At 40.0% G+C, this 24,293-nt stretch overlaps 1 protein-coding gene and 1 pseudogene across 5 annotated transcripts in view; one reads left to right on the top strand and one right to left on the bottom strand.

Moving 5' to 3' along the window:
• Positions 1-24,293, top strand: part of Apba1 (amyloid beta precursor protein binding family A member 1) — a 203,184-nt gene that overhangs the window by 96,732 nt on the left and 82,159 nt on the right. The window lies entirely within an intron of this gene.
• On the bottom strand, positions 14,387-15,199 carry LOC124964561 (holocytochrome c-type synthase-like; annotated as a pseudogene).

The raw sequence follows: 24,293 nt of genomic DNA, 5'->3' as shown, positions 1-24,293 counted from the left end.
TTTGGACTGACACAAAAGGAATAAAACAACCTGTCACAGTTGATTTTACAGTATAATTGAAGGGCTAAAGCAACTATTGAGGGTGCATATCATCCTGTCTTTAAGGAATAAATACAGTGAACAGATCTGTGCTTTTCAAAAAATGCTAACTATTTGTCCCTTTGCAAAGAGTAATAAACTATAACTGTACACAGTCACCCTGGACACCAGAATTTTTTGCACGGTGTCTTTGCTGAACTTGTGTAAACTCTTGGTGCCTCTGTCTAGCTTCTCTCTGACTTCCGGTATCTGCCTGGAGACTTTAGTCTTTAATATGTGGACTGAACAAAATGTAAATGCTGTAGCTCACTCTTACTGAGCAAAGAAACCTAGTTTTGGTTTCAGATCCAGATATATTGAGTTGACTTGATAGTTTGCACTCGTTATAAAGTGAGGTGGTACACCATTATGATAAAGATAGATCTCTCAGTTATGTTTGTGTAATTGTTGTGTTTTAAGTGTTCCTAAGAGAGATTTCTTTTGCTGTGTGTGAATTCCTACTTGGAGAATTAGCTGATAGTTTTCTGATTTGTACTCAAGTAGCAATTCATGTTGAGCATGAATCTGAAAGGGGCTTGGGTTTTGTTTCCTTCTTTTTTTTTTCCCACCTAAGTTCTTGCTTATTTAGGGTTCATTAATTTGAGGCTTAGATTAAAATAGTCATCCAAATCATAGAGAAAATGTTATAGCTAAATGGATAGTAGCCTCATTATATAACTAGCTTATATAATTTTTATTACTAATGCTAAGACCACAATAGATAAATGAGCGGAGGATGTGATAGTTCCTCTAAAGAGAAAATCAGTTGGTCAGTAGGCATTAAAAAAAAAAAATGCCCAACTCACCAGTTCTCATCAATATGTGAGCTAAAAGAACCTTGAAGTATCCTTTTTAATTTTATAAATTCTACTTTAGTAAAGTACTTATGTTATTTCTAGAACTTTATGAAAAAGCATTAAAGATTTTGATTATTAAATGAATAAGTTTATATATATGTATAAATATATATACATATATAAAAATATATATATACATATATATAAAGATATATATACATATATATATATATATCTCCAGTGTTTTAACTTTTGTGCCATTTATACACCCAAGTATGTCAGTATGTAGGGAGAGATGTCTGTCTCTGTGCACATTTGTTTACATTGAGATGATCCATTTTTAAATATTGCCAATGAATGAGCAAACTACTTCTCAACTATGATATAATTATTTCAGGCACTAAATGTATACTTTTGGAGATCTTCTATAACACAGAAAACATGCTTATGAAAAAGACACATGACATTTCATGTATCCCCAGTCCCCACTGCTCACATAGTCAAAGTATAAGAGAATGAAGGGTGTGTGGTGTCCAGCACTACCAGAGTAGATATCAAGTCCTTTGAGTTCCTCTTTATACAATCTAAGGAATGTTCAAAATCTGGGTGAAACAGCCCAGAGGTATAGCTCAGTTCCTTCCATGCATTGGAAACTGAGTGCACAAATGTTGTTAAAAACATGTCCATGGTTAAATCATCCACTACTGTTTAGAAGAAACTTGGACAGTCTCCAAGCAAAATGACTTTCCAATGTTGGAATGTTTTTGTCTGCAGTGCATCACTCGATTTTGAATACTTAAACTATGGGAACCTTTATTCTTGGGACACATGCAAGACATGGGAATCATCAGTAGTTGTTCAGCTTATTCTCCATACTACATCTGCAATGAATTCCAAAGAACTGTCTGTGAAGAGAGCTGATCTTCCTGCAGGTGTCTTACTATGGAACCAAGATGAATAGGAAAAGTTTGCACAGACTTATCTTTGAAATCTGAGGACATCACTATGGGTGTTTTTTGAACCTAAAAATAAATGCAATTCTTTGCTATTTTTAAAGCCTGTGCCTTATTTGAGAGGCAGTAGCAAAAATTCACAATCAAAAAAATTTATTTTTAGGGTAGAAAAACTTAGAACTAATGAAATGTTTTGACTGGTGTAGAACTGGAAGTTGTTCTTATGCACATATCAGATAAGTTTTGTTGTTTAATATTTAAGTTCCTTGTAAGTGCTACATTCTGATGGCAACTACTGGAATCTGTTTCTGTGCTGATCTTTTGTAATGGAAATATTGGAGGTTTGTAGTTGTCATGAGTAAGCCAGTTGGACCTATATCTAACTTTAAGTATGGAATACACTAATTGAATAAAGATGTCTTAGGGTAAAGAGAATGAGTGGACTTTGGAACATGACACCTAGGATCCACCTCTGGTTTAATGCCTTTAGTCTGTTTCTTCACCTGAAATGTGGGAATAACAGCACTCCTTTGGCAGAATAGTGAGGACTGAAGAAACTACGAGTGATACATAAGAATCAACATATGGTAATTACCATTAATATTTCCATAACATTTTATTAACAATGTACACAGGTTTTTGAATAAGTTGCTTTTTGAATAACTTTACCATTCACCCAAATTGAGCACCATGTACCCTGGGTTAGATTTCTAGTCTGGATGAGGAGTTTTTGCCAGTGACACACACTCTTGCCAACCATGTTATGGTCAGTAGCACAGCCTGGGGAGATGATAGAGGAGGTCCCTCTGTTTCCTGAAACCTGGAAAATAGAGCTCTTTTCAGAAGAAAAACCCATAAGCTTGTCAAGTATTCAGTCTATACTTACATACTCATTAGCACCATGTGAACCAAATATATTTAATTGGATGCTTAATAATTCTGATTCAGACACTTTATAGAGTGTGAGAAAGATATATTCTATTTCTGCCAGGAACTTGAGATATAACATATTAGAACAATCTGTAAAAAAATATCTGTGCTGATAACTTATTCTAAGTTCATTTCTTACACCCATCCAGCCAGGTCTTAAATCTTATGAAGAGCAAAAACAGTGTCCACGCTGGAAATGACCCAAATGTCCATTAGTAGAGAATAGATGAACAAACTGAAGTATATTTGTGCAACAGGATACTAGTCATCAATAAAAAGAAATTCTGAACTGATAGATACAAGATGGGTGAATTTTTAAAACAATATATTGTAGCCGGCATGGTAATGCACACCTGTAATCCCATTATTCAGGAGGCTGAGGCAGGAGGATCACAGGTTCAAAGCCATCCTCAGCCTCTTAGTGAGATCCTGTCTCAAAATAAAAAGTTGCTGGGGATGTGGCTCAGTGGTTAAGTGCCCCTGGGTTCAATCCCTGGTACTAAAACAAACAAACAAAAACCAGTATGTTAGCCTGGCATGGTGGCACACACCTGTAATCCCAGAGGCTGGAGTAGTTGAGGCAGGAGCATTACAAGTTCAAAGCCAGCCTCAGCAACAGTGAGGCACTAAGCAATTCAGTGAGACCCTATCTCTAAATAAAATACAAAATAGGGCTGGGGATGTGACCCTGAGTACAATGGTGCCCTCCCCCCAAAAAAAACAGTATGTTGCACCAATGAAGCCCAACACAAAAGAATATTTATTATGGGATTTCATTTTTGTGAAGTTCAAGAACAGGTATATCTAATCTATGATGAAAGAAATGGGAATAGCAGTTACCTATGGGGTAAGGAGGAGGTATTGATTGGGAAGGGGCAAAAATGAGTTTTTTAGGATGAAAGAAAATGTCCTGTATCTTATAGATACAAGAACACATACCCACTCGTTTTCTCTCTCTCTCTCACACACACACACACACACTCATCAAACTGTACAATTAAGATTTGTGCATATGTAGTATGTCTGTGTAAGTTAGACCTCCTTTTAAATAGTGTCCAAGGAAGGACACCATTTTGTTTGTGTAGAGTGTATGAGGTGGAGACAGGAAGCGATGAACCCTTAAAATATTTATTTTTTTCTAGGGTTTACATTTTTATAAGTTCTGGTTCCATGAAAACCAAATCTATTGAACTCTGATTTTAAAAAGTAAATAAAGCCTGTCAGCATGGCTCCCAGCTCCTGAATCCATTGGACACCAACTTTTAAAGTCAAGTTTCTGCTCTGAAACAGAATAAACAATATAAACAGTTCTCACATTTAGCAGAGCTCTAGCCCTGGAATACTAGAAGGCGCATCTGTTTGGAGTTTAGAAGTGACATTGATTTTAAATGTCTCTGGATGCATTGATATTTTAGTTTGGAGAAAAGAACAAGTTGTTTTGCAATTCATCTTCCTGGCTTGGGTTTGTTAAACTCCTCCATGGAAGAAGCAGGGCGATCAGTTCCTTAGAGTTGAATATGAGCATGTGTTTGAACTCAATGTAAATTGATTTTCATACATGATATCTTCATTTTATGCATAAAAGTGAGCCATTAGCTAATTACCCTCAGCTAACTCTGTGGCTTGCATTTGCTAAGATTTGAAGAGAAAATACAGTGCATCAAGCCAGGTAGGAAGATATCGTGGTTCAGCCCAAGTACAAGCACCCGGCAATACCAACTGTCGGTCCACTGGAGAAGTTCTGCTTTATTCAGAGAATGTGCACACTTTTATAGAGTGGAGAGAAGTCTCATAGGCCAGGGTACAGGACAGGGCGGTAGGTGATTGGGCAAGCTTTGTCGCTAGGGGATTGAGGCAGGGCGGTGGAGAGTGATTGGGTGCGGGTTGCGCTGGCGGGAAACTGACACTCCCGAAGAGAAGCAGGATATGCGCCATATTGCCGAGGTGTGGTTCCAAGAGAGGGGGAGTGGGGATTTTGCAGCTGCTTGTGGGGAGTTAGGCCTTATACAGCTCATGAAGAGCACCTGGAAAGCAAACACTCACACTCTGGTTTCATATTTTCACTTAAAAACCTTCACATTCGTTTTTTAAAAATGATAAACAACCTCTTCTGTTGAGGTATTAAAAACCTATCTTGACACTTTTTCTTAATCTTTCAGCCATGTCACCCCTTCTGCAGGAAGCCCCACCCCTAACTTGCTATCCACCCAGAGCTGTGTGACGTTTTTCCTTAAAGCCCGGAAGGAGTCCATCTCTGTCTCTAGGCCCTGTGGCTGCTTCCCTTGTCCTGTGCTTCCCATCTCTCTACTTTAACACGACACCATGCCTCCTCGTACAGAGTAGGCATGAAAATTTACTCAGTTAAGGGAAGTCCAGAAGGACAAACCCTACCTCTATCTCCATAGCAGAGATCTTTTTTTAAAAACGAAATGTTTTAGATTGACCATTTCACGGTACACAAGTTTTGCACTAATAAAGATTTCATGGAACCTTTCAACAGCCTTGTTCCTTTCTGCCTTCAAAACTTCATAACACTCAGTAATTAGGATTTTCGTTCCAGCAACAAAAAAGTTCACCACGACTTCTTTTTGTAACAAAATAGTTTAGCAGTCTTGTAGAGGAAAGGGGGAAAAAAACTGATTCTGCAACTTCATGAGCTAAAATAAAAATGTAAAGAGATTATATTGTTATTTTATTTTTAAGTATCATTGTTGAATTATGAGGCCCCTCTCTCTGCTAGGAGCTACATTGTCAGAGCAGCTATGACCTCATCCCCTGAATCTGTCACCAAGGCCTAATAGCTGGGCAGAGACTCAAAAGGAACCATTGGATCATTTTTCTAACATTTTTTCTTGTCATAAAAAGGTATGTCTAATGCAATCTGAAGGCAGAACACGTCAATATTTTTCCTCATAACTAAGATTGTAACATTACTTCTGATAAAGTTTTAAAATATTCATATGTGTTGCGTATTTACTTACGTATGTGTACATATAATTACACCTATATATACATATAAGTGTATACACATCAATCCAGAATGACCATATATCTCTGAGATGTGCCATAAATGATTTACAGATGTTGGGAGATGGATAAAAACCCTCTTTGCAACTACCTCGGGACCTCTGAACCTGCCATTTGAAACTCTGTTCCCCCCAGAGAGCTGCATGCTCATCCTCCCACCTCCTGTGTCTTCACCCTTGTTTGTCTTCACAGCTCTTTTCAGAACTCGTAGTATATATTTGATCACTTGTATCATAAACTCTTCAGTATAAGATAATGGAGGGCAAGCCCCTTGTTTTATTCACTTTACATCCCTAGTGTTTATCCCAGTGTACATATCACAGGAATTCAATGAACATCTGCAAAATGAATGGAAGAATGAATAACTCAAGGTCCAACCCTGATCCAACCCTTTGCCATACACGTGAATTCCTTTGCATCATTCCCAGTAAGAACCTCTGTTATGAATTAATTGAAGGGCACTTCTAAAACAATATGGGAACAAACTGAATACATAAAAAGTTAAAATGAAATAAAGGATGACCCAAGTTGAACTGAGAAGAAAAGGAGGAGGAAAAGCATTTCCAAGGAAGGGAGGAAGAAGGAATCAGTGTTTGTAGCTGGTGGATAGAAACTGCATCGCTTGTCATGACATTTTATTACCTTTATTTCAGATTCCCTGAGAAATTCATACCTACATAGCACTTTATGCTAAGTATGTTAGTACAGCTTATGATATTATTTAAAAATAAGTGACTAACTGAATAAATTCAGACTACACAAGGACTAATTATGAGACGATACCATGAACCAAAGATTATGTGGCCCAATCTAGAAAACATTGTGCATACCTTATCTAATTGGAGCTCATTTCGTGAGTAAAATGCGATGGATATAACGATTGTTCCCATTTTCCAGATACAGAGACTGAGTCTCAGTCTTTAAATGAAAAGTCTGAAGTTTATATGCATACCTGATTCCATCTTTGAAAGCAAGTCTCTAGAATCCAGAGCCTGTAGTTTATGATAGGAAAACTCATCTTCAATTCTTGCAGCAATCCTTGGAGGTTTAAAAAAGAAAATTAGAAAATTCTATCTCCTGTTCTTAATATAAGTCTCCTTTCCACATTGTTGACCACCTCAAAGAACTTCTTTCTTTAATTACGAACTTATTTTAGACATATTCTCTCACCTCACCTCCTCTTCTTTAGATGCTACAACTGAATTGACATGAAACTGTTCCAATTTAGGTGATTCACTATGCAGTTACCCATTTTCACCACAAGAGGTCACTTACAGGCCAGTGAGGGCAAAACCTCCAAGGGGTTTTAAAGAAGTTGTAAAACAACTCAGGGATTAAAATTTATAGACCATGTCATGACTCCTGACAAGGTGTGAAGTGATGACTCATTGGATCAAGGTGGCAGGAAGTGAAATATCTTTGAGTTTGGGGACAACCTTGGATCAAAGGGGAATGAAAGGCAAGAAGACAAAAGGTGCAGAGACCTCTACTGACTCCATTACTGCTGGCAGAATTACATTCTTACCAGGCACTGCTCTAAGACACTTTCAGTGTCCCAGGCACTGAGCTGAGTGTTTGGGGAATGACAGCAAGGGCACAGCCTCTCCTCCCACCACTCCTGGCAGCTAGAGGGGTGATTGACAGCCTGTTTCCACTAATACTCTGTCCTGTGCTTTAAAGAGGAGATTGCAAACTGAGAACCTGGTAATGGGCGGCAGCTGGATTTGCTTGGCTCCTGTGCTATTCTGTAACTGTTACATATTGTTTCCTTTCCAATCTGACTGGCTTCACTCATTGGCATTCCCTGCCCGGCCCCGTGGACATCTGAGTTTTCCCCACGGGCTCTCTTTCACCTTGCTGAGGTGAAAACAAGCCCCTTCTTTGCTCTTCCTTTGAGAGGTCTGGTTTCCACCGCCCTGGGCATTTCAGGACTTTGCCATCTTGCTGCCTCAGCAGCTGCTTCTGTAACAAAGACAATGTCAGCTCCCTCTCCTCCAGATGGGATCTGAAGTCAAATGACCTTGTTTGCCTCAAAGAGAAGAACCAAAGGGCTTTGTGGGGAGGAGGGAAGTCGGCAAATTAGCAGGATGTTCTAACTAGGACATCTCTGACTTGGCTGGCCCTGAGGGCATGTATGGCCAAATGTCATTGGAATAGGCAGCCTCCAAAAGCACACGACACTGTCCTTTCTCTTTGAGTTTTCTTTCTTTCCCATCATTTCCTTTTTCTTCTTTACTTCTTACCTTCTCCTTACATCACCCACTGTCGTTCCCGTGTTTATGCCTTTCAGGTATTTTCCTCTCATTGCTTTCTGCTCCCTCTGGTGACCCATGCAAAAACTGATGGTGATCCTGGGGCTTAATTAGTTGGGACTCATTTGTGTGGTTCCATGTTTTAACTCAAGTCGAGCTCACAGGTTGAGGGGTATGATATGCACTGCCCAGTTCATGACCCATCTCCCACCATGTGAATGACTGCATTTGCCTATGACTGCATTTATTTAATTTACCTGTGTGAGCTCTACACCATTAATCTGTCAGCTGCTCCTGTGCAGGTCAGGAGGTATTACACTGAGCAGCTTACATGACAAATGATGACAAACATTCCAGAAGAGCTTGTGGCTTCTATCAATCCACTTGTATTAGTTTCCTTTTGCTGCTGTAACAAATTATCACAAACTTAGTGATTGAAAACAACAAAAAAAATTATGATCTTACAGTTCAATAGATCAGAAACTAGTGCAGGTTCCATGGAGCCAAAATCAAGGACTCTCTTCCTTTCTGGAAGCTCTAGGGAGGAACCTGTTTCTTTGCTCACTCAAGATGTTTACAGAATTCAGTTCCTTAAGGTTGTAGGACTGAGGTCCCCATTTCCCACTCGCTGCCAGCTAAGGCCCATTTCCAGTTGTTTTCATTGCTTGGTTTTATGTCCCACTTCCACTATCTTCAAAGTCTGAAGGTCAAGCCCTCCTTCTGCTTCAGATCTCACCTTTTTCTTTGGTCTCACCACTCTGACACAGCCAGAAAAGATTCTCCATTTTTAAGGACTCATGATTAGGTTGGGCCCAACCAGATAATCCAGGATAATCCCCTCATCTCAAGATCCATCCCCTTAATCACTACCACGAAATCCTTTCATGATGTAAGGTAACATCTGCACATGGGGAGATTAGGGGATGGACATCTCTGGGGGCCGTTATTCTGCTGAGCACAGTGGTGAACCCAGCTCTTTAGTAGGAATCCTACATAATGGTTATATTTGAAACCAGATGTGGGATGGGCCACTAAGTAAAGCACTTGATGGGTAAGGGGAAATCTTGGATCTCATTTGAGCCCTCTGACCGTGAACCTGGGCCAAGGCTGTGCAGAACTTGCTTTTCTCATTTGTTTTTCATTTTTTAGGGTATTGCCAATATGTTCAGCTTTAAAGTATCTTGGAAATTGAAAATTAATAAAATTGATTAACAATCTAGTAATCAGTATTTTCAATTACTGATACAAGAGAGAGCAACTCAATATCCATTCTTCCTGTTTCAATTACTGAGAGAAAGTAGGTTTTATTTGGGCTGTTTAGTCAAAACACAATAGTTAAAAACTCTTGTTTCTAAGTTTTCCTTGCAGGTGGTCATTGTAACATGCTCCTGGTTGAAGAGATAAAAATGCAAAACACTAGATGGGGATTCTAGGAAAACTCTCTGAACAGCTGACTGAGCTGTTACACACCATTTCTTGCCTCTTCCTTGCCCATTGCCTGCCTGCAACGCAGACATGCAGCCGGCACTCAGACTGCTATCTTGACAATTTTAGAGTGAACCCTGAGAATGGAAGACTGGGAGAATGGGAAGAGCCAATTTCTCAACAATATTACAAAACCCCCCTACCAGCCCTGGAGTGCCCATCTTTGGACTTTTACATACGAAAAAAAAAAATGTGCATGCAGGTGCAAGTGGGGGGAGTTGACTTTGCTCCTAAGCAGTTGAAATTAATTCCCCACGGGTCACTGTGCTCTGACAATTGATTTTCATTCCAAAGACTATTATAAGATTCAGAAGTATCTTCAGGAAATAGGAAATAGGCTGTGAAATATAGCCCTTTCTTAATAAATTTAACTCTAGCAAATAATTTCAAGGCAAAAGTAGTTACAAATGTATGTCTAACACTTTTAAATTACTGTCACTTTTTCATATGCATTATTATCTCATTTTATTATCAGAGTAACTATGAAGCAGGTGAGTAAGAGATTGGCATTGCTTTCATGACAGTTCAGGAAACTGAGGCAGAATGAGATTTGGCTGACTTCCTAGAGACCCCAGGTTCTATCTTTTGACTCTAAGTCATTTGCTCCTTTCAGAATCCTCTCTTTAATGTTTACTCCTAGTGTTATATTTTAAAAGATTTTTGTGGTTTACAATGTAAACAAAACAAACTTCTTTTGTCCATCATATGTATTTAACATGGAAAAACTACAAGATTACTTTTCTTAAGAGTTACCTCTCCCACCTCTGATTAAGGAGGTGTTATGGGGCACAATTTAAGAACAGTCCGATGACCACTGAGAAGTCCAAATTTGAGAGTCTTTATTAAGCTGGCCAGCTGACTGTCTCACACAATGCCCCAAAAAATGGCTATTGGGAGAACAGCCCCCACCACAGGGTTGTAGGGGTTCTTATACCAAAAATCACATCAATCATAAGTGTCTGTTGCTATGATTTGAAATTACAAACTAACATCATGAGATCATCGACAGAGGGGGAAGTGGGTCAAAATGACCCTTACCTAGGTACAAACTAAAGAATGGTTACTAACATCCACACAATCACTGTTCACATGGTACATTGTTTAGGAGAAATAGGAATCAAAAGAGAGCAATTCTTTACTACATAGGAGTTGCCATTGTATATTATTAAACATGTCACACTAAGTAACTGATGATGGGTACAGAGGCAGGGTGTTCCCATGGGAGAAGCTTATTTCCTACATAACATGGAGTCTCAGAGCAAAATGGAGTCTGTTTAGTCATTTCCCTTAGAGTCTGGCCTATAACATTCTTATGGAATCAGATCTGTCAGCCCATCACAGAGGAAGACCCATCAGAAGGTCTCCCAGAAATGAGGATGGTCAGACCCTGGGAATGGAGCTGTGACCGTGGTGACCAAGAGGCAGCAGCACTATCTGGCCTCTCTGACAACCTCCAGCTCTCTTAATCCTCCATAATGAAACCAGGACAGCCTAGACAGAATCCCTAGGAAGAGCAATTCCTAGAGATAAAAAATTGTAGACAGGAAAGGAAACTCACAATGGAAGTGTGGCAGTTAATTCAGAGCACTAAAGCAGATAGACTTCTAAATGAGAAAATTTCTCTTCAGCTGGGGGTGGTGATACACGCCTGTAATCCCAGCTAATGGGGAGGCTGAGGCTTAGAATGGCGACTTCAAGACCAGCCTGGGCAATTTAGTGGAACCCTCTCCCAAATAAAAAATGAGAGGATCTTTCTCTACTGCTGTTGTGCATGATCTGGTTAGAAAGATTTCAGATTTTCTAAGTCAAGGATTTACTTATAAGGCAAAATGCTGATATTTATGATGATTGTTTTAGTCAGCTTTTTTGCTGCTGGGACTAAAAGATCTGACCAGAACAATTGTAGGGAGGGAAGTTTATTGGAGGTCTCACGGGTTTCAGAGGACTTAGTCTAAAAAAGGCCAGCTCCATTCCTTGGGGCTGGAGGTGAGCAGAATATAATGGCAAATGAGTGTGGCTCACACGATGATCAGGAAGCACTTTCCAAGTACAAACTACATACCCCAAAGCCATGCCCCCTGATGCCCCACTCCTCCTACCACACCCCACCTGCCTTCAGTTACTCAATTAATCCCATCAGGCAAATAATTCACTGATTGGGCTAAAATTCTTGTAACCCAATCGTTCCTTCTCTGAACCTTCTTGCATTGTCTCACATGTGAGGTTTGGGGGACATCTTACATTCAAATCATAACAATGATGAATAGAATCAAGGTCAAAAAGTACAAATGACATCCCAAATACAAATACGCTCTCATTTTCAGAATGTTTCTTCCATCTGAAGGACTGAAGAATCCTCCGTCTAAATTGTGAACTTTTAAAAGTAAATTCATCTTGTATAATTTCAAAGTTCATAATGCTTTTCAAAGTATTATGAAAAGTATTTGAAAACTTATAAACTGAAGAATTAAAATAGGAGAGTGTTCCCAATAGCCAAAGCAGAGGTGCCTCTTCAAATGCCCAAAAGGCAAAAAATTTTCTCCTTTGAAGAGATTTTCACATGGATCTTCCATAATACTTAAAAGTCCAAATATTGAAGATCGTTCACTGGTGAGTTAATTGACTTAAACACACTATTTTCAAAGTTTCTTGCTGTTAGCATCTACAAGCATTTCAGAGCTAAGCCAAAAATGATTCAGTTGGGCAAATTGTAAAATCATCATCATGAATGCAAGCATGAGGAAGACTTCTTTCATGTACACTGTCATGGTTTGGGTATGAGGTGTCCCCAGAAACTCTTGTGTGAATGCAGGAATATTCAGAGGTGAGATGATTGCATTATGAGAGCTGTAATGTAATCAGTCCACCCTAGTTTGAATGGACTGACTGGGTGGTAACTGTAGGAAGGTGGGGCGTGGTTGGAGGAGGTGGGTCACTGGGGGTGTGCCCCGGAAGTCTGTGTCTTCCTTGCAGCTCCTTCTCCCTCCCTCTCTCTGCTTCCTGGTGGCCACGAATGGAGCAGCTTTCCTTCACCACACCCTTCCGCCATGATGTTCTGCCTCACCGGGGACCCAGAAAAATGGACTCAGCTGACCATGGGCTAAATCCGTGACTCCAAAAGTAGGAGTCAAAACACACTTTCCCTCTCCTAAAGTTGTTCTTGTCGGGTATTTTGGTCATGGCAATGAAAATCTAACACGTGTACATTATAAAAGTGACCCTAGAGGTTCAAATGATAACACAGACTTGTCCTCTGCCATCGATGTATTTAGAATCCAAAGGGAGAGACAGACTAAACATGTGATAAATAAAAAGAACAAAAAGATGCAATGCATTATTACTGTTTGTAAGCATCTTCTGTGAGTTAGCAGATGTCTCCCCATCCAATAAGGTGCCACATTCTTGGTTTTTTATGGGTTAGAATTATATTGTAAGTAATAGAAACCAGTTCAAAATAACTTAAGGAGGGAAGAAGGTGGGGAGAAGTTGTATTTTAAAAATATGTAAATATGTTATGGGTCCCAAGGTGCAGCCTGGCTACAGGATGGACTGGAAAGCTACCAGGTTTTATGTTAGGGTTTTGGATTTTTTGTCCCAATCTCTCTCCTCTTCCCTGTGTCTATTTCACTTTTTCTGTGCCAGTTAGCACATCCACCAAGCCACCAGGACAAAATTGTAGCTCCTGATGGTTCTGTTCCTCTGTTCCTGAAATTAGCCCAGATGAGAATTAAAATCTCTTAATCTCACTTCTAAATTTCTACAGAAAGAACTATGGCCTCTCATGGATTAGGGACCCACCCTTGTTCAGTTGGCTAAGGTCAAGTAGAATAAACAAAGCTAACAAAGGTCCAAGTGGAAGGCAATTCTAAAGAAGGTAGACTTGTGATAAGTGGCACAGAGACTTCTAATCTTCCTGAAGAGCTATCCATTGATCTCTAGCCTGTGGGTGGAGAATGGCAGGTAGAAAAATGGAAACCAGTATTTTTTGAGGAGATCCTTCTTTGGAAGTCTCTACCCAGATTTTAAAAATTCTCTATCAATTGAATAAATAGTATCTTCTGAGCAGGGGTGTGCAGATGTTCTCCAGATAGGTGTAGATGCTTTTGAAATTCATGCAATTTAAATTTCTTTCAGTGTGTTACTAAGTGAATTACATATTAAGTCATCATGTATCTTTTTCAATCACTGGACACTGATGGTAGAGCTATTCCTATGTGGGAATTCCTGTTATGCAAAATAATCACAACACCCCTGTGTGTAAAGGGTGGACTGAAACTGAGGAGCTGTGGTTGTTGGATGTTGGGTGTTCATCAGGAATTCTGCACATGACTTTGTTTTATCCATCTTCTTGTGTTATCATGAACTCATCTAAAGACAACTTTCTACATGGAAGTATGTTACATGCATATATATTATAAATTGGTAGCATACCCAATATCTTGAATGATAGAGAATATTTAACTATCTCTGTATTACTTTCAATCACATTCAATAACAGGATCCCAGTCAACTGAAGGTTGATAGGCAAAGGTCTTTTGCAATGTGCCATAAGGAATATTTAAGCATGACTTGTAATTTTCATGATGATTTTTGAAATGTGAGCAAATGCTTTCAAACTATTTTTAAAATAGCCCTTAAAGTTACCTTAAATACTAAAAGTACTGTTCACACTATTTTATGGATTCTTTTCACAGATATTACAAAGGGAAAGTTCCATTTCAGCCTTAAAATAAGAATGACAATAATGTAATAGCAGTAGAAGCTAGTTTTACTATGAAGTTTCTTTTTTTTGGGGGGGGTAGTTTAATGTATCGCTCAGAAAAAAAAAAATAGTTTATACTTTGCATCACAAACAAAACAGTGGTTATGATGTCCAGCACCACCAAGCAACTTTCATTCTGTCCCATACTGCTGAGAGCGAATCCAAGGCAGGGCGGACATCCAGGATGGTGAACTGATAATCCTGTTGACTTCGCCACCATCGTAGTAATCTTTCACATATCTAACTACTGTGCCACAGCGGTTGATGGTCCAATCATGCTTGTCGAAGGGCAACTCATACCCCATCCAGGAAGGAATTCTTGCCCTTGGCGAATACTCTTTTGCTTTCCCTCCAAATGGGATCAATGATGGACCACAGGGACACTCCGCAGCATGAAGAGCTTCCCACTTCAAAATCTCCTTCCAAGCCTGTTCATTGTTCTGATGGTGAATTCTAATGATATTACACATATCTTTCAGACTAATACCCTCATCCTTCTACTTCCACCCTTTCCTCACATTGCATTCCAGAACATCTGTTCAGAAGGATAAACCTACTTTTTCTCTGAATCTGCTTGTGGAATGCCTGACACCTCTCTGACCGTAGACAATGCAAAGGGCTGGTCTGGAAATGATGTTTGATTAGGTGGTGGCATCAGATTTGAAGGATCCAGGTTCTCCTTTTTCTTAGCAGCAGCAACTATAAAGGGACACTCCATATACTCACATGCACGATCTTGGTGGTCAGGCACAGAGTATGTTTTGCTCTCACAGGTTGCACCAGAGGGTTCCGCGCTCATTGGACAGACTTTCATTTTCCCTTCATGCATTGGGCATCCTGAAGGTGGTGATGCTGTCTGATGATCTGATTTGAGGTCTGAACTGGAACATCAGGAGTGGAGGCTGACAAACCCATGGTTGGAATCAGTGTTGACTCCAAACTATTTTAAATTTCCAGCTCCAACCCAAGCCCCAAGGACAGTGACCTGCTGTCGTCCCCTCCTTCCTCTCACTGGGTCACCGCCGTCACTCTCGCGCACTGCTCCTTCCTTTTCCCTTATGAAGTTTCTTGATATAAAGAGTTGGCACTTTATAAACATCTTTTTTCTTGCAATAAACATGGATATTGTAGGTATGACTGTTTTATCCAGAAGGAAATCAAGTTCGAGAGGCCTGCAATTTATGTCAAATTGTTTGGCTCCAAATTAACATATGTTATGGTTTAGATATGAGGTGTCCCCCAAAAGCTCTGTGGGAGACAGTACAAGAAAGTTCGGATGTGAAATGATTGGATTATGAGAGTTTAAACCTAATCAGTGCATTAATCCACTGATAGAGATTAACGGGGTAGTAACTGTACATAGGTAGGGTGTGGCTGGAGGAGGTGGGTCCCTAGGTGTGTGTGTGCCTTTCAGGCTTATATTTTAGTCTCTCTCTGCTCTCTGGTGCCATGTCCTGAGCCGCTTTCTCCACCACACTTTCTACCATGATGTGCTGCCTGATCTCAGGCCCAAAATAATGGAGTCAGCCATCTATGGACTGAGACCTTGAAACTGTGAGCCCCAAGATAAACTTTACCTCCTTTTATTGTTCTCCTCAGGTCTTTGGTCCCAACCACAAAAAAAGCTGACTAAAACAATATGCTTTTTACTACCCCCTTAAATTGAAGCAATGATGACAGAGAGATCTAATTCACCCATTATGTTAAGCAGTGAAGAGTCGGACCTTGTTGTCACAAGGGAAAGACACAGCTTCATTATTAAGGCCAGATTCTGGAACAAATCAGATAATAAAAGTTCAAATCCCATTCCCACCTCTTCGATTTGTGACCCTGGGAAAGTTACCCAACCCATCTGTTCCTTGATTTCCACCTGTTTCAGTTGAAGATGGACAAGCACTACTTCAGAGTTATTTTAAGGATTAAGTATTATTAAGTGCACAGAACAGTCCTTGGAACATAGGAAATTACCTTCCCAACCCAGAGCCTGTGCACTTGGCGTTTAGCACAACTGTGGGATTGCCTAAGTACAGTGGGCCCCATCAGGTGGTCCAGTATGGAAAGGCAGAGGGGGAAAAAATCCAGTCTTCTTCCATCTTGTAATTCTCCATATTCTAATGGTTTCCAGACTTCTTTGCTCTGTCCACAAGAGGGAACCAACAGAGCCATCAGAAGTGGAGATGCAGGCTGTGGGGACAGGCGAAGGATGGGGGGATTCACAGCACAGCAGTGGAAGAAGAGGGAAGTCAACAGCCTGCAGCCCCCAACCCTGGGTCAGGCAACCATCAAGGGCTTCCTCCAATTAGCGGCCACCACCCCTCCCAGGACTGCCATGATCCACTTTAAATCCATCCAGTGCTGTTCTTAGAAGCTAAGGAACCCTAACTCATTGGACAATAAAAAAAGATTTGGGTCTTGAGAGGGTGGCGCACTCAGTGGAGTTCGCAGTGATTTTGATTGCACTCTACTCTGCAGCTGTCTGGCTGAGGCCCGCAGAAGCCTCTTAACCTTGTTGTGCTGATTTCCCCTGCAAGGAAAATGAGAACTGGTTCATTTGCCCTCTCCCGCCTCCCCAGCAGTCCTCAGAAGATTAATTGCTATTTGCGATTTATTATGATTTGGTTCAAAGAAATACAACTACAGACTATAGAAATTCTAAGGTGAAATACTGAATTCCTATAATTCAAGCAAAATTGTGTTTCTTAAGTACAGTGACCATTTAATTTATCACCCAAATATGGACAATTTTGAGAATAAAAGGAGGCACTCAACATAATTAAAATTTTGTAATTTTTCTTGAAACATGGTTTGGCAGTTTTTTAATGGAACTAAAAATACTCTTACCATACATATGATCCAGAACTCCTTGGTATTTATCCAAATGAGTTAAAAACTGGTGTCCACACAGAACTGGCACATGAATTTTTATTGCAGCTTTATTCATAATTGCCAAAATTCAGAAGCAAGCAAGAGAGGTGAGTGGATAAATGAACTGTGGTGCAGCCATACAATGAAACACTATTCAGCACTAAAAATAATCTAAAATAGTCAAACTTATGGAAATAGAGAGTAGATTGATGGGTGCCAGGGACAGGGGGAGGGGAACAGGAAGTTGCTGTTCAACAGATATAAAGTTTCAGTTCTGTAGGAGTAATTTCCAGAGATCCACTTTACTACATTTTACCTATAGTTAACAGAACTGTATTATACTGTTTAAATTTTCTCTAAGAGGTTTTATCTCATGTCAAGCATTCTTATTACAATAAAAAATTATTGAGCACCTGTTAAATATCACACACTATTCCAGTTAGTGGGACACAGCAGAAAAGGAGGAACAAGGTAAACAATCAACAGGTATGTATTATTACTTCATGTGAAATGTGCTATGAAAAAAATAAAATAGCTAATAGGGATGGAGATGGCTACTTTAGATAAGTGGTCAGGGAGTTTCCCTTATAAGGTGTCATTTGAGCAGAAACATAGCAGAAACCGTGTGGGAGAAGATCTGTCCAGGCAGGGGGAATGTAGGGTGAAAAGGAGGTGCTGGTATTTCATGGAATTGCAAGACTTGTGTGATCTGATGAGGGCTAGGAGAGAGCAGAAGTTGAGGTCTGAGGTCTGAGTTCTGAGGGTGAGTGAGATGAGGAATCATCAGAAGAAGCACATGATCCAGCATACTATGGAAGAATCATGAAAGACTGAAGAACAATTAAATAGAAAATGTGAAAATGGTCCAGATGGGGTGGCTGGAGCCTGATTGGTTTTGAAGGTAGAAACGAGAGTAGTTGCTGGAAGATTTTATATAGGGTATGAGAGAGTGGACTGCAGGGTGATGTCACAGTTTGGGGGGAGCAACTGGGAGAAGGGTGATGAGGAAGATGATAGAAGGAACAGGTTTAGAAGGAGAAAGCAGAAATCTGTTCTTACACATGATAATTTGAGACACCTGCCAGATATCCATTCTGAGCTGTTAGGCAGGCAGAGTGTATCTAGAGGAGTTCAGGGACAATGGTGTGAGCTGACAGTGGAAACCTGAGAACTGTCACCCTATAGATGACCTATGAGACCTATGACCTATAGCCTGCATGAGATCACCTGGGAGACAGTGTAAAAGAAAGGTCCAAGGACCAAAACCAGGCCCTCCAAAGGAGAGCGGTCTGGCAGAGAAAATGGAAAAAACCTATGAGATGGGGAAAGAGCAGCTAGGGAGGAGAACCAGAAGAAAGTGGTATGGAAACAAGGAGAAAAGTGTGCTTGGAGCGAGGAAGTGATGGCTGTATCCAATGCTGTCCACCAGTTAAGCACAATGAATGCCGGAGTTTGCAATATGGCGACCTGAACGAAAGCTGGGTTGGAGTGGTAGGGATGAAAGCCCATTTGGATGGGGCTTAAGACAAAGCAGAAGGTAGAGGGGAGGCAAGAGATCCCAGAAAGGTCAATGCCTGTGCCAATGAAATCCACCTTGTAAGGATTCTAACTCGAACATTCTTACTCCAAAGTCTGGGCACTTTAGAGTCCTGGACCAGAAGTCAAGGCAGCTCTGACACTTATCAGCTGTATGACCTTGAGTAACTCATATTCAGCAACATCTTTGAGGTCCTGGTATGTGCTAGGTACAGATGAATAAATCACACCTTGACCCAGACTAGGGAGCTGGGAGGCAAGGGGCTCCTAGGGAGAGGTGGGGCAGCCATGGTAGTTCTCATTTCTCTTTACCACTTAAACAACTGGGAAGTTCAAACCAGGAAAACTCCAAGTGCCCTTATCCTTAAATTCCATGGACTTGGGAAATAAGAAAATCCTTTCATCTACAGATGAAGGAGGAAGAAGCAGCCCAGACTCCCACACCCTCCAGGGTGTATCATCAGGGTGTTTTAAAGATGTCAACGCTTAATTAGAATTTTTAATTGGGAGAAATGTGTGCAGGCACTTTAGGTGCAATTAGTGCGGTAGATTAAAATCATTGTGAAGTGACCTCATTCACTTCCCAAACTATTTAAATTGATTTTATAATTTTCTGCCCATGTAAGTGGCCAGATGACATACAGATAACTGGAGAACTACTAGTAGATTTTAATGAGATTATTGTTGCCAACAAAGGGGGAAAGGTCAAAACTACTCTAGCATGTCTTTTTACTGCATTAATTGAAAAAAAAAAAAAAAAAGACTTCAGCCTTTTTCAATGAATATTCAGAATACTTCCACAAACCTGGGGTGCCCAAGAATTTGATGTGTTCCATCTCAACCAAGCAATCCTCAACTTTGCTGGTTAGTATTACTACATAAAACTTTCTCTCTGGAAAGAGAGACTCTAAAGCCAGACAAAGACAAATGATACACTGGGAAAAAATATTTGCAATAGTGTGACAGGTAAAAATTGAAACTCTGTAATATTAAAAAGCCTCCTACAAGTGCATAAGGAAAATAATGCTCAATAGAAAGTCAGGTAGTTCACAGAAAAGGAAATTCAGTGACCAATAAGCCTATGAAAAGAGGCCACCTGATTAGTTGTCAGGGCAACCCAAGTTAAAAATCCCCTACCAGATTGGCCAAAATTAAATCTGGGGACAACATCTGTTGAGGGAACTCCTTTTCCCTGCATCATGATTCATTGTGAAATAGCACTCCTGGCATCTCTCCCTGCCCCTCATTCCCTTCTCTCCACAAGACCATTGTTGGTGAATTTGAAGAAGGAAGCTGAGTGTTGGGTTGGTGCCATCTCGGTCCTCTTTTCCAGCAAGGATGCAGCCAGGATGTGTCTGCATGCTAATAACCCTACAGGAGGTTTTCCCAGGCAGGCCCTGCTCCCATGAAGGACACCTGTTGTTGACAGACGTCCCAGTGATGAGGTGAGATCACCTATCTAAATGCAGAAGTGAAGTATCACTAAAATAACTTGACTGCAAATCTGAAGACACACCATCCAACCCAGCTTTTCAGATACTTGTGATCCCCATTTGTGTAACTCCTGTGTTTTTCTTTGTTGGTTCAAACATTGGTAAAGGAAGAACAGAATGTTTATCATAACCTGCCCTCTCCCCACCCAGGGGGAGAAAAAGAAAAAGAAAAATATATTCATGGGTACATGCTGGGAACTCACTTTTCAAACCTGGTCCTCAGGTCAGTCAGCAGAAAGATCTTCTGGGGACTTACAAGAGATAGAGAACGGCAGGCTTCACCCAGATCCATCCATCAGAATCTGATTCATATGTACATGAACAAGTGAGGACACATGGATTTATGACTTCCTAGTGTGAGAAAAAAATTATTATGGACTTAGAATTATATGTTGAATATCAGTTGGGGTTAAGGGCCTAATCAAAGCACTTTAAGGCATGCAGGGACTCAGAATAATTTCCAGGATGTATTATAGAAAAGGAATAAAATGAAAAAGATATAGTCAAGGGATCCAGGAAGCAGTGTACCAAGAGACCATTAAAGGGAAATTCATCATTGATAGTTGTGAATCAGATTTGGGAACACAATCCACATCAGAGAAACAAGACTTTGGTCTATTTTACCCAGTAAACCAAAAAAAGGTCTGCTAGATTTTATTGATGATGGAAAACCTGAAGTTATGGTAAAACCATACTTTTTTCTTATTCAATAAGATGAAAGAAAACCCAAGGGCTTTAAAATAAAAAAAAAAAAAATTAAAGTTGGTCATGCCTGAATCTTATACTAAAATATGGCAGACTTTAAAGCAATTGATGGAATGTAAGGGGGAAACATTCTGTTTGAACATGGTACTGGAAACTTCTCCTTTGAATGTCCCAGGAGTCATGATATTGAATTTTTGGGGACAAAATTAGTCATACCAGTCTCCTTGGCACACAGGTGAACATTACATATGTAGTTATAAGAAAATAATGGCTCTATCTTGGTTTTCAGCATTTCAAGTCAGCCCATGGACAAAGTATACAAGACTTGGTTGTGATTACATATCATAAAATAAATGTTATATTGACAAATACAGAAAGTAAATTTATGGTTGACAGCAGGTAGGAGGTAGAAGAGTAAAGATAAAGTGGAAAGATAGAATGTTGTGTTCTTTACAGTGAAAAAAATCAAGATACTAAGTATAAAGATACTTAAAATTACAGAAGTAGTCAATAAAAATATAGTTACTATGCATTGAGAGGCAAAAGGAAAAGAAGAGATTAAGCTAAATTCTCATCTTCCATAGCAGGAAGTCAATAGCCATTGCCTAAATTAAGTCAATAAATTTCAATATATTGTGCAGAATTATGGAGGAAACTAACCCCTAGAAGAACCCCCTGCCAGAAAAACAGTGAAAAAAAGGATGTTTTTCTCTCAACATTCATATTTCTTTTTTAAAGCTGAAAGTTAATGATTTATTTCCAGGCCCCACTGAAATATACCTGTGCATTGATTTATTAGTTTAACATTAACTTCAAAATTTTTATTGGTGCAACCCATTATAAGTTAATTTCCTAACAGTGGCAGGTCGTTTCTAGTCAGTAGACAGTTATTCTCCACATGGTTGATATGAGGATCCAGCCCACTTCTTCCTTTGTTTCTAATATTTCTCGGGTTTCTAAATCTTCTGCATTTAACTAGAGGATAAGGAAAGGGTATAGAAAAGGCAATCTCACTGCTAAAATGACCTGACCCAGAAATGCCTTCCTCACATCCACTTCCATTCCTTTGAGGAGAACAAATCATGGCCCTATCTAGATACAAAGAGAACTTGTAAATGTGGATTCTGGTGATAGTTCTGCATTATGGAGTACCTTAGTTGGTTTTCTGCTGCTATAACAGAGTGCCTGAGACTGAGTAAGTTACAAAGAATGAAATGTATTTCTTATGGTTCTAGAGACTGGAAAATCCAAGAGCATGGTGCTGGCATATGGTGAGGGTCATTCTGTTGACTCATAACATGGCAGAGGGTATCACCCCCGGGGGAGATGTGTGTGATGCAAGACAGTGAGAAAAATCAGGTCAAACTCATTCTTTCATCAGGGTCCCATCCCCACGATAACTAATCTATCCCTACAATACCAGCCTTACCATTCATATGGGCTGTGACCTCATGACCTAATCACCTCTTAAGGTTTCACCTCTTAATACTGTTACAGTCGCAGTGACATTCAACATGAGTTTTGGAGGGGACATTCAAACCATTTCATGGAGGGTAAGCTCAAATTTCAGTAGGTGAGAAACCATTACTGCCACACTCTGTTTCCAAATAGTCATGCATACATGACATGGACCCCTGGGCTCTCCCCACAAAAATCATGTTTGTGCGGGATGCAGGGAAGTCACATGTTCTCTAGTAAGGAGGATGACAAGTCAATCAGATGAGCTGTTTGCATATTTCAAATTCCTTTCCCTTGATATTTAACTAAACATCTTTTTGTAATTGCTTTCTTTCATTTAGTATATCTGTTTCCTACAATTGGATGTCTTGTACTCTTTGTGATGAACACAAAGGCATTATGGTGGCAGAATGGAAGGAGGTGTGGAAAGAGTCTGACAACAGCTCTGTAGAACTAGCTTCATTAAAACAGGTGTGAGTGCGCACTAGCCACGTAACCTCTCCACTGCCTGGTTGCTTATCTATAAAAATGGGGACTTGTGCTTTGCCAACATTTTCAGTTCTGAATTTCTATGACTTATATCCATCAGTGAACTGGTAAACCTGGGTTTCTAGAGGGTAGACTTGAATGGTCACAATCCGGATTAGACTTTCCCACACAAGGACTGGAACTCTCCAAGTCCTTACCACTCCCACCCTGCACCTCTCTAGAGACATCTCCCTTGAACAGCGAGGATTAAAGAGAAACAGAGGGTAAGGACCAGCGTGGCAGCAAGAAACCCGACCCCATGATGAGATTTTTCCCTCAGCAACACAACAGAGCTTTGACAGGGATCCTGCTCATCAGCCCTGCCTCAGTCCTTTCTCCCCAGGACAGCAGGACACATTATCCCCAGTGCTCTGCAGTTTGTAAAACAATCACCATCCTTAGAAAATGACAGTATTGTCATTATGTGATTAGTTTATTTTTTTAATGGGTTCATGGTTCCAACATCAAAAAGTACCAAAAAATCATATGGTACATGGCCTCCATCCCAAGGTTGATAGACCTTTATTTTATTCATTTACTTATATGTGGTGCTGAGAATCGAACCCAGTGCCTCACACATGCTAGGCAAGTGCTCTACCACTGAGCCACAACCCCAGTCTCTTCCCAGTCCTTGTTCTTTCCCCTGCTCCCAACAAAAGAAGTAGTCACCGCTGTTAGTTCCTTACTTGTCCTTTCAGAGATTTTTATACATGTCTATTCTTTTCTCTCCTCTTCTACTCTATATTAAATAGCACAGCAATCCTACTGATCCATGGTTTCACTTCCATTTATCATAGGCAACTGAGGTCCAAAAACAGTACCGTTCAAAGTACAGTACCATAAGGTTTGTGTGTGTGTGTGTGTGTGTGTGTGTAAGAGAGAGGGACCAATTCACATACTTTCATTACAGTATATTATTACAGTTGTATTTTATTATTATGCTAACCTCATATATGCCTAATTTATAAATTAAGCTTCATAATAGGTATGTATATTTAAGAAGGAACCTTATATACAGGGTTCAGTACTGTCTGCAGGTTCAAGCATCCACTGGTGGTCTTGAAATTTATCCCTCTAAAGATAAGGGGGCACTATTGTGTTTATTACACACTCTTCTGACCTTGATTGAACTTAATGAATCCAGAGAGTTCCTTCTATCTCTGTCATAAAGGACACCCTCTGCATTTTGTAGAATTCTATCCCACAGACACCCTATATTTTACCAATTTCCTAATGGTGAACATTTTATTTCCCGTCTTTTCACTTCACCCCCTTGTGAATATGTATGTAAATTCCTTTGAATGGTAATTTTTGGTAGATTTGTTCAAATTACTACTCCTCATGGCCAATTTTTTTTTTTTTTTTTTTTGCCGTGCTGGGGATTGAACCCAGGGCTTTATGCTTGCAAGGCAAGCACTCTACTG

This window comes from Sciurus carolinensis, chromosome 14 (assembly GCF_902686445.1).
Source record: "Sciurus carolinensis chromosome 14, mSciCar1.2, whole genome shotgun sequence".
In the NCBI taxonomy this organism is placed as follows: Eukaryota; Metazoa; Chordata; class Mammalia; order Rodentia; family Sciuridae; genus Sciurus; species Sciurus carolinensis.
Note: the sequence above shows the minus strand (reverse complement) of the source record. Positions and strands in the feature narration are given on the sequence as shown.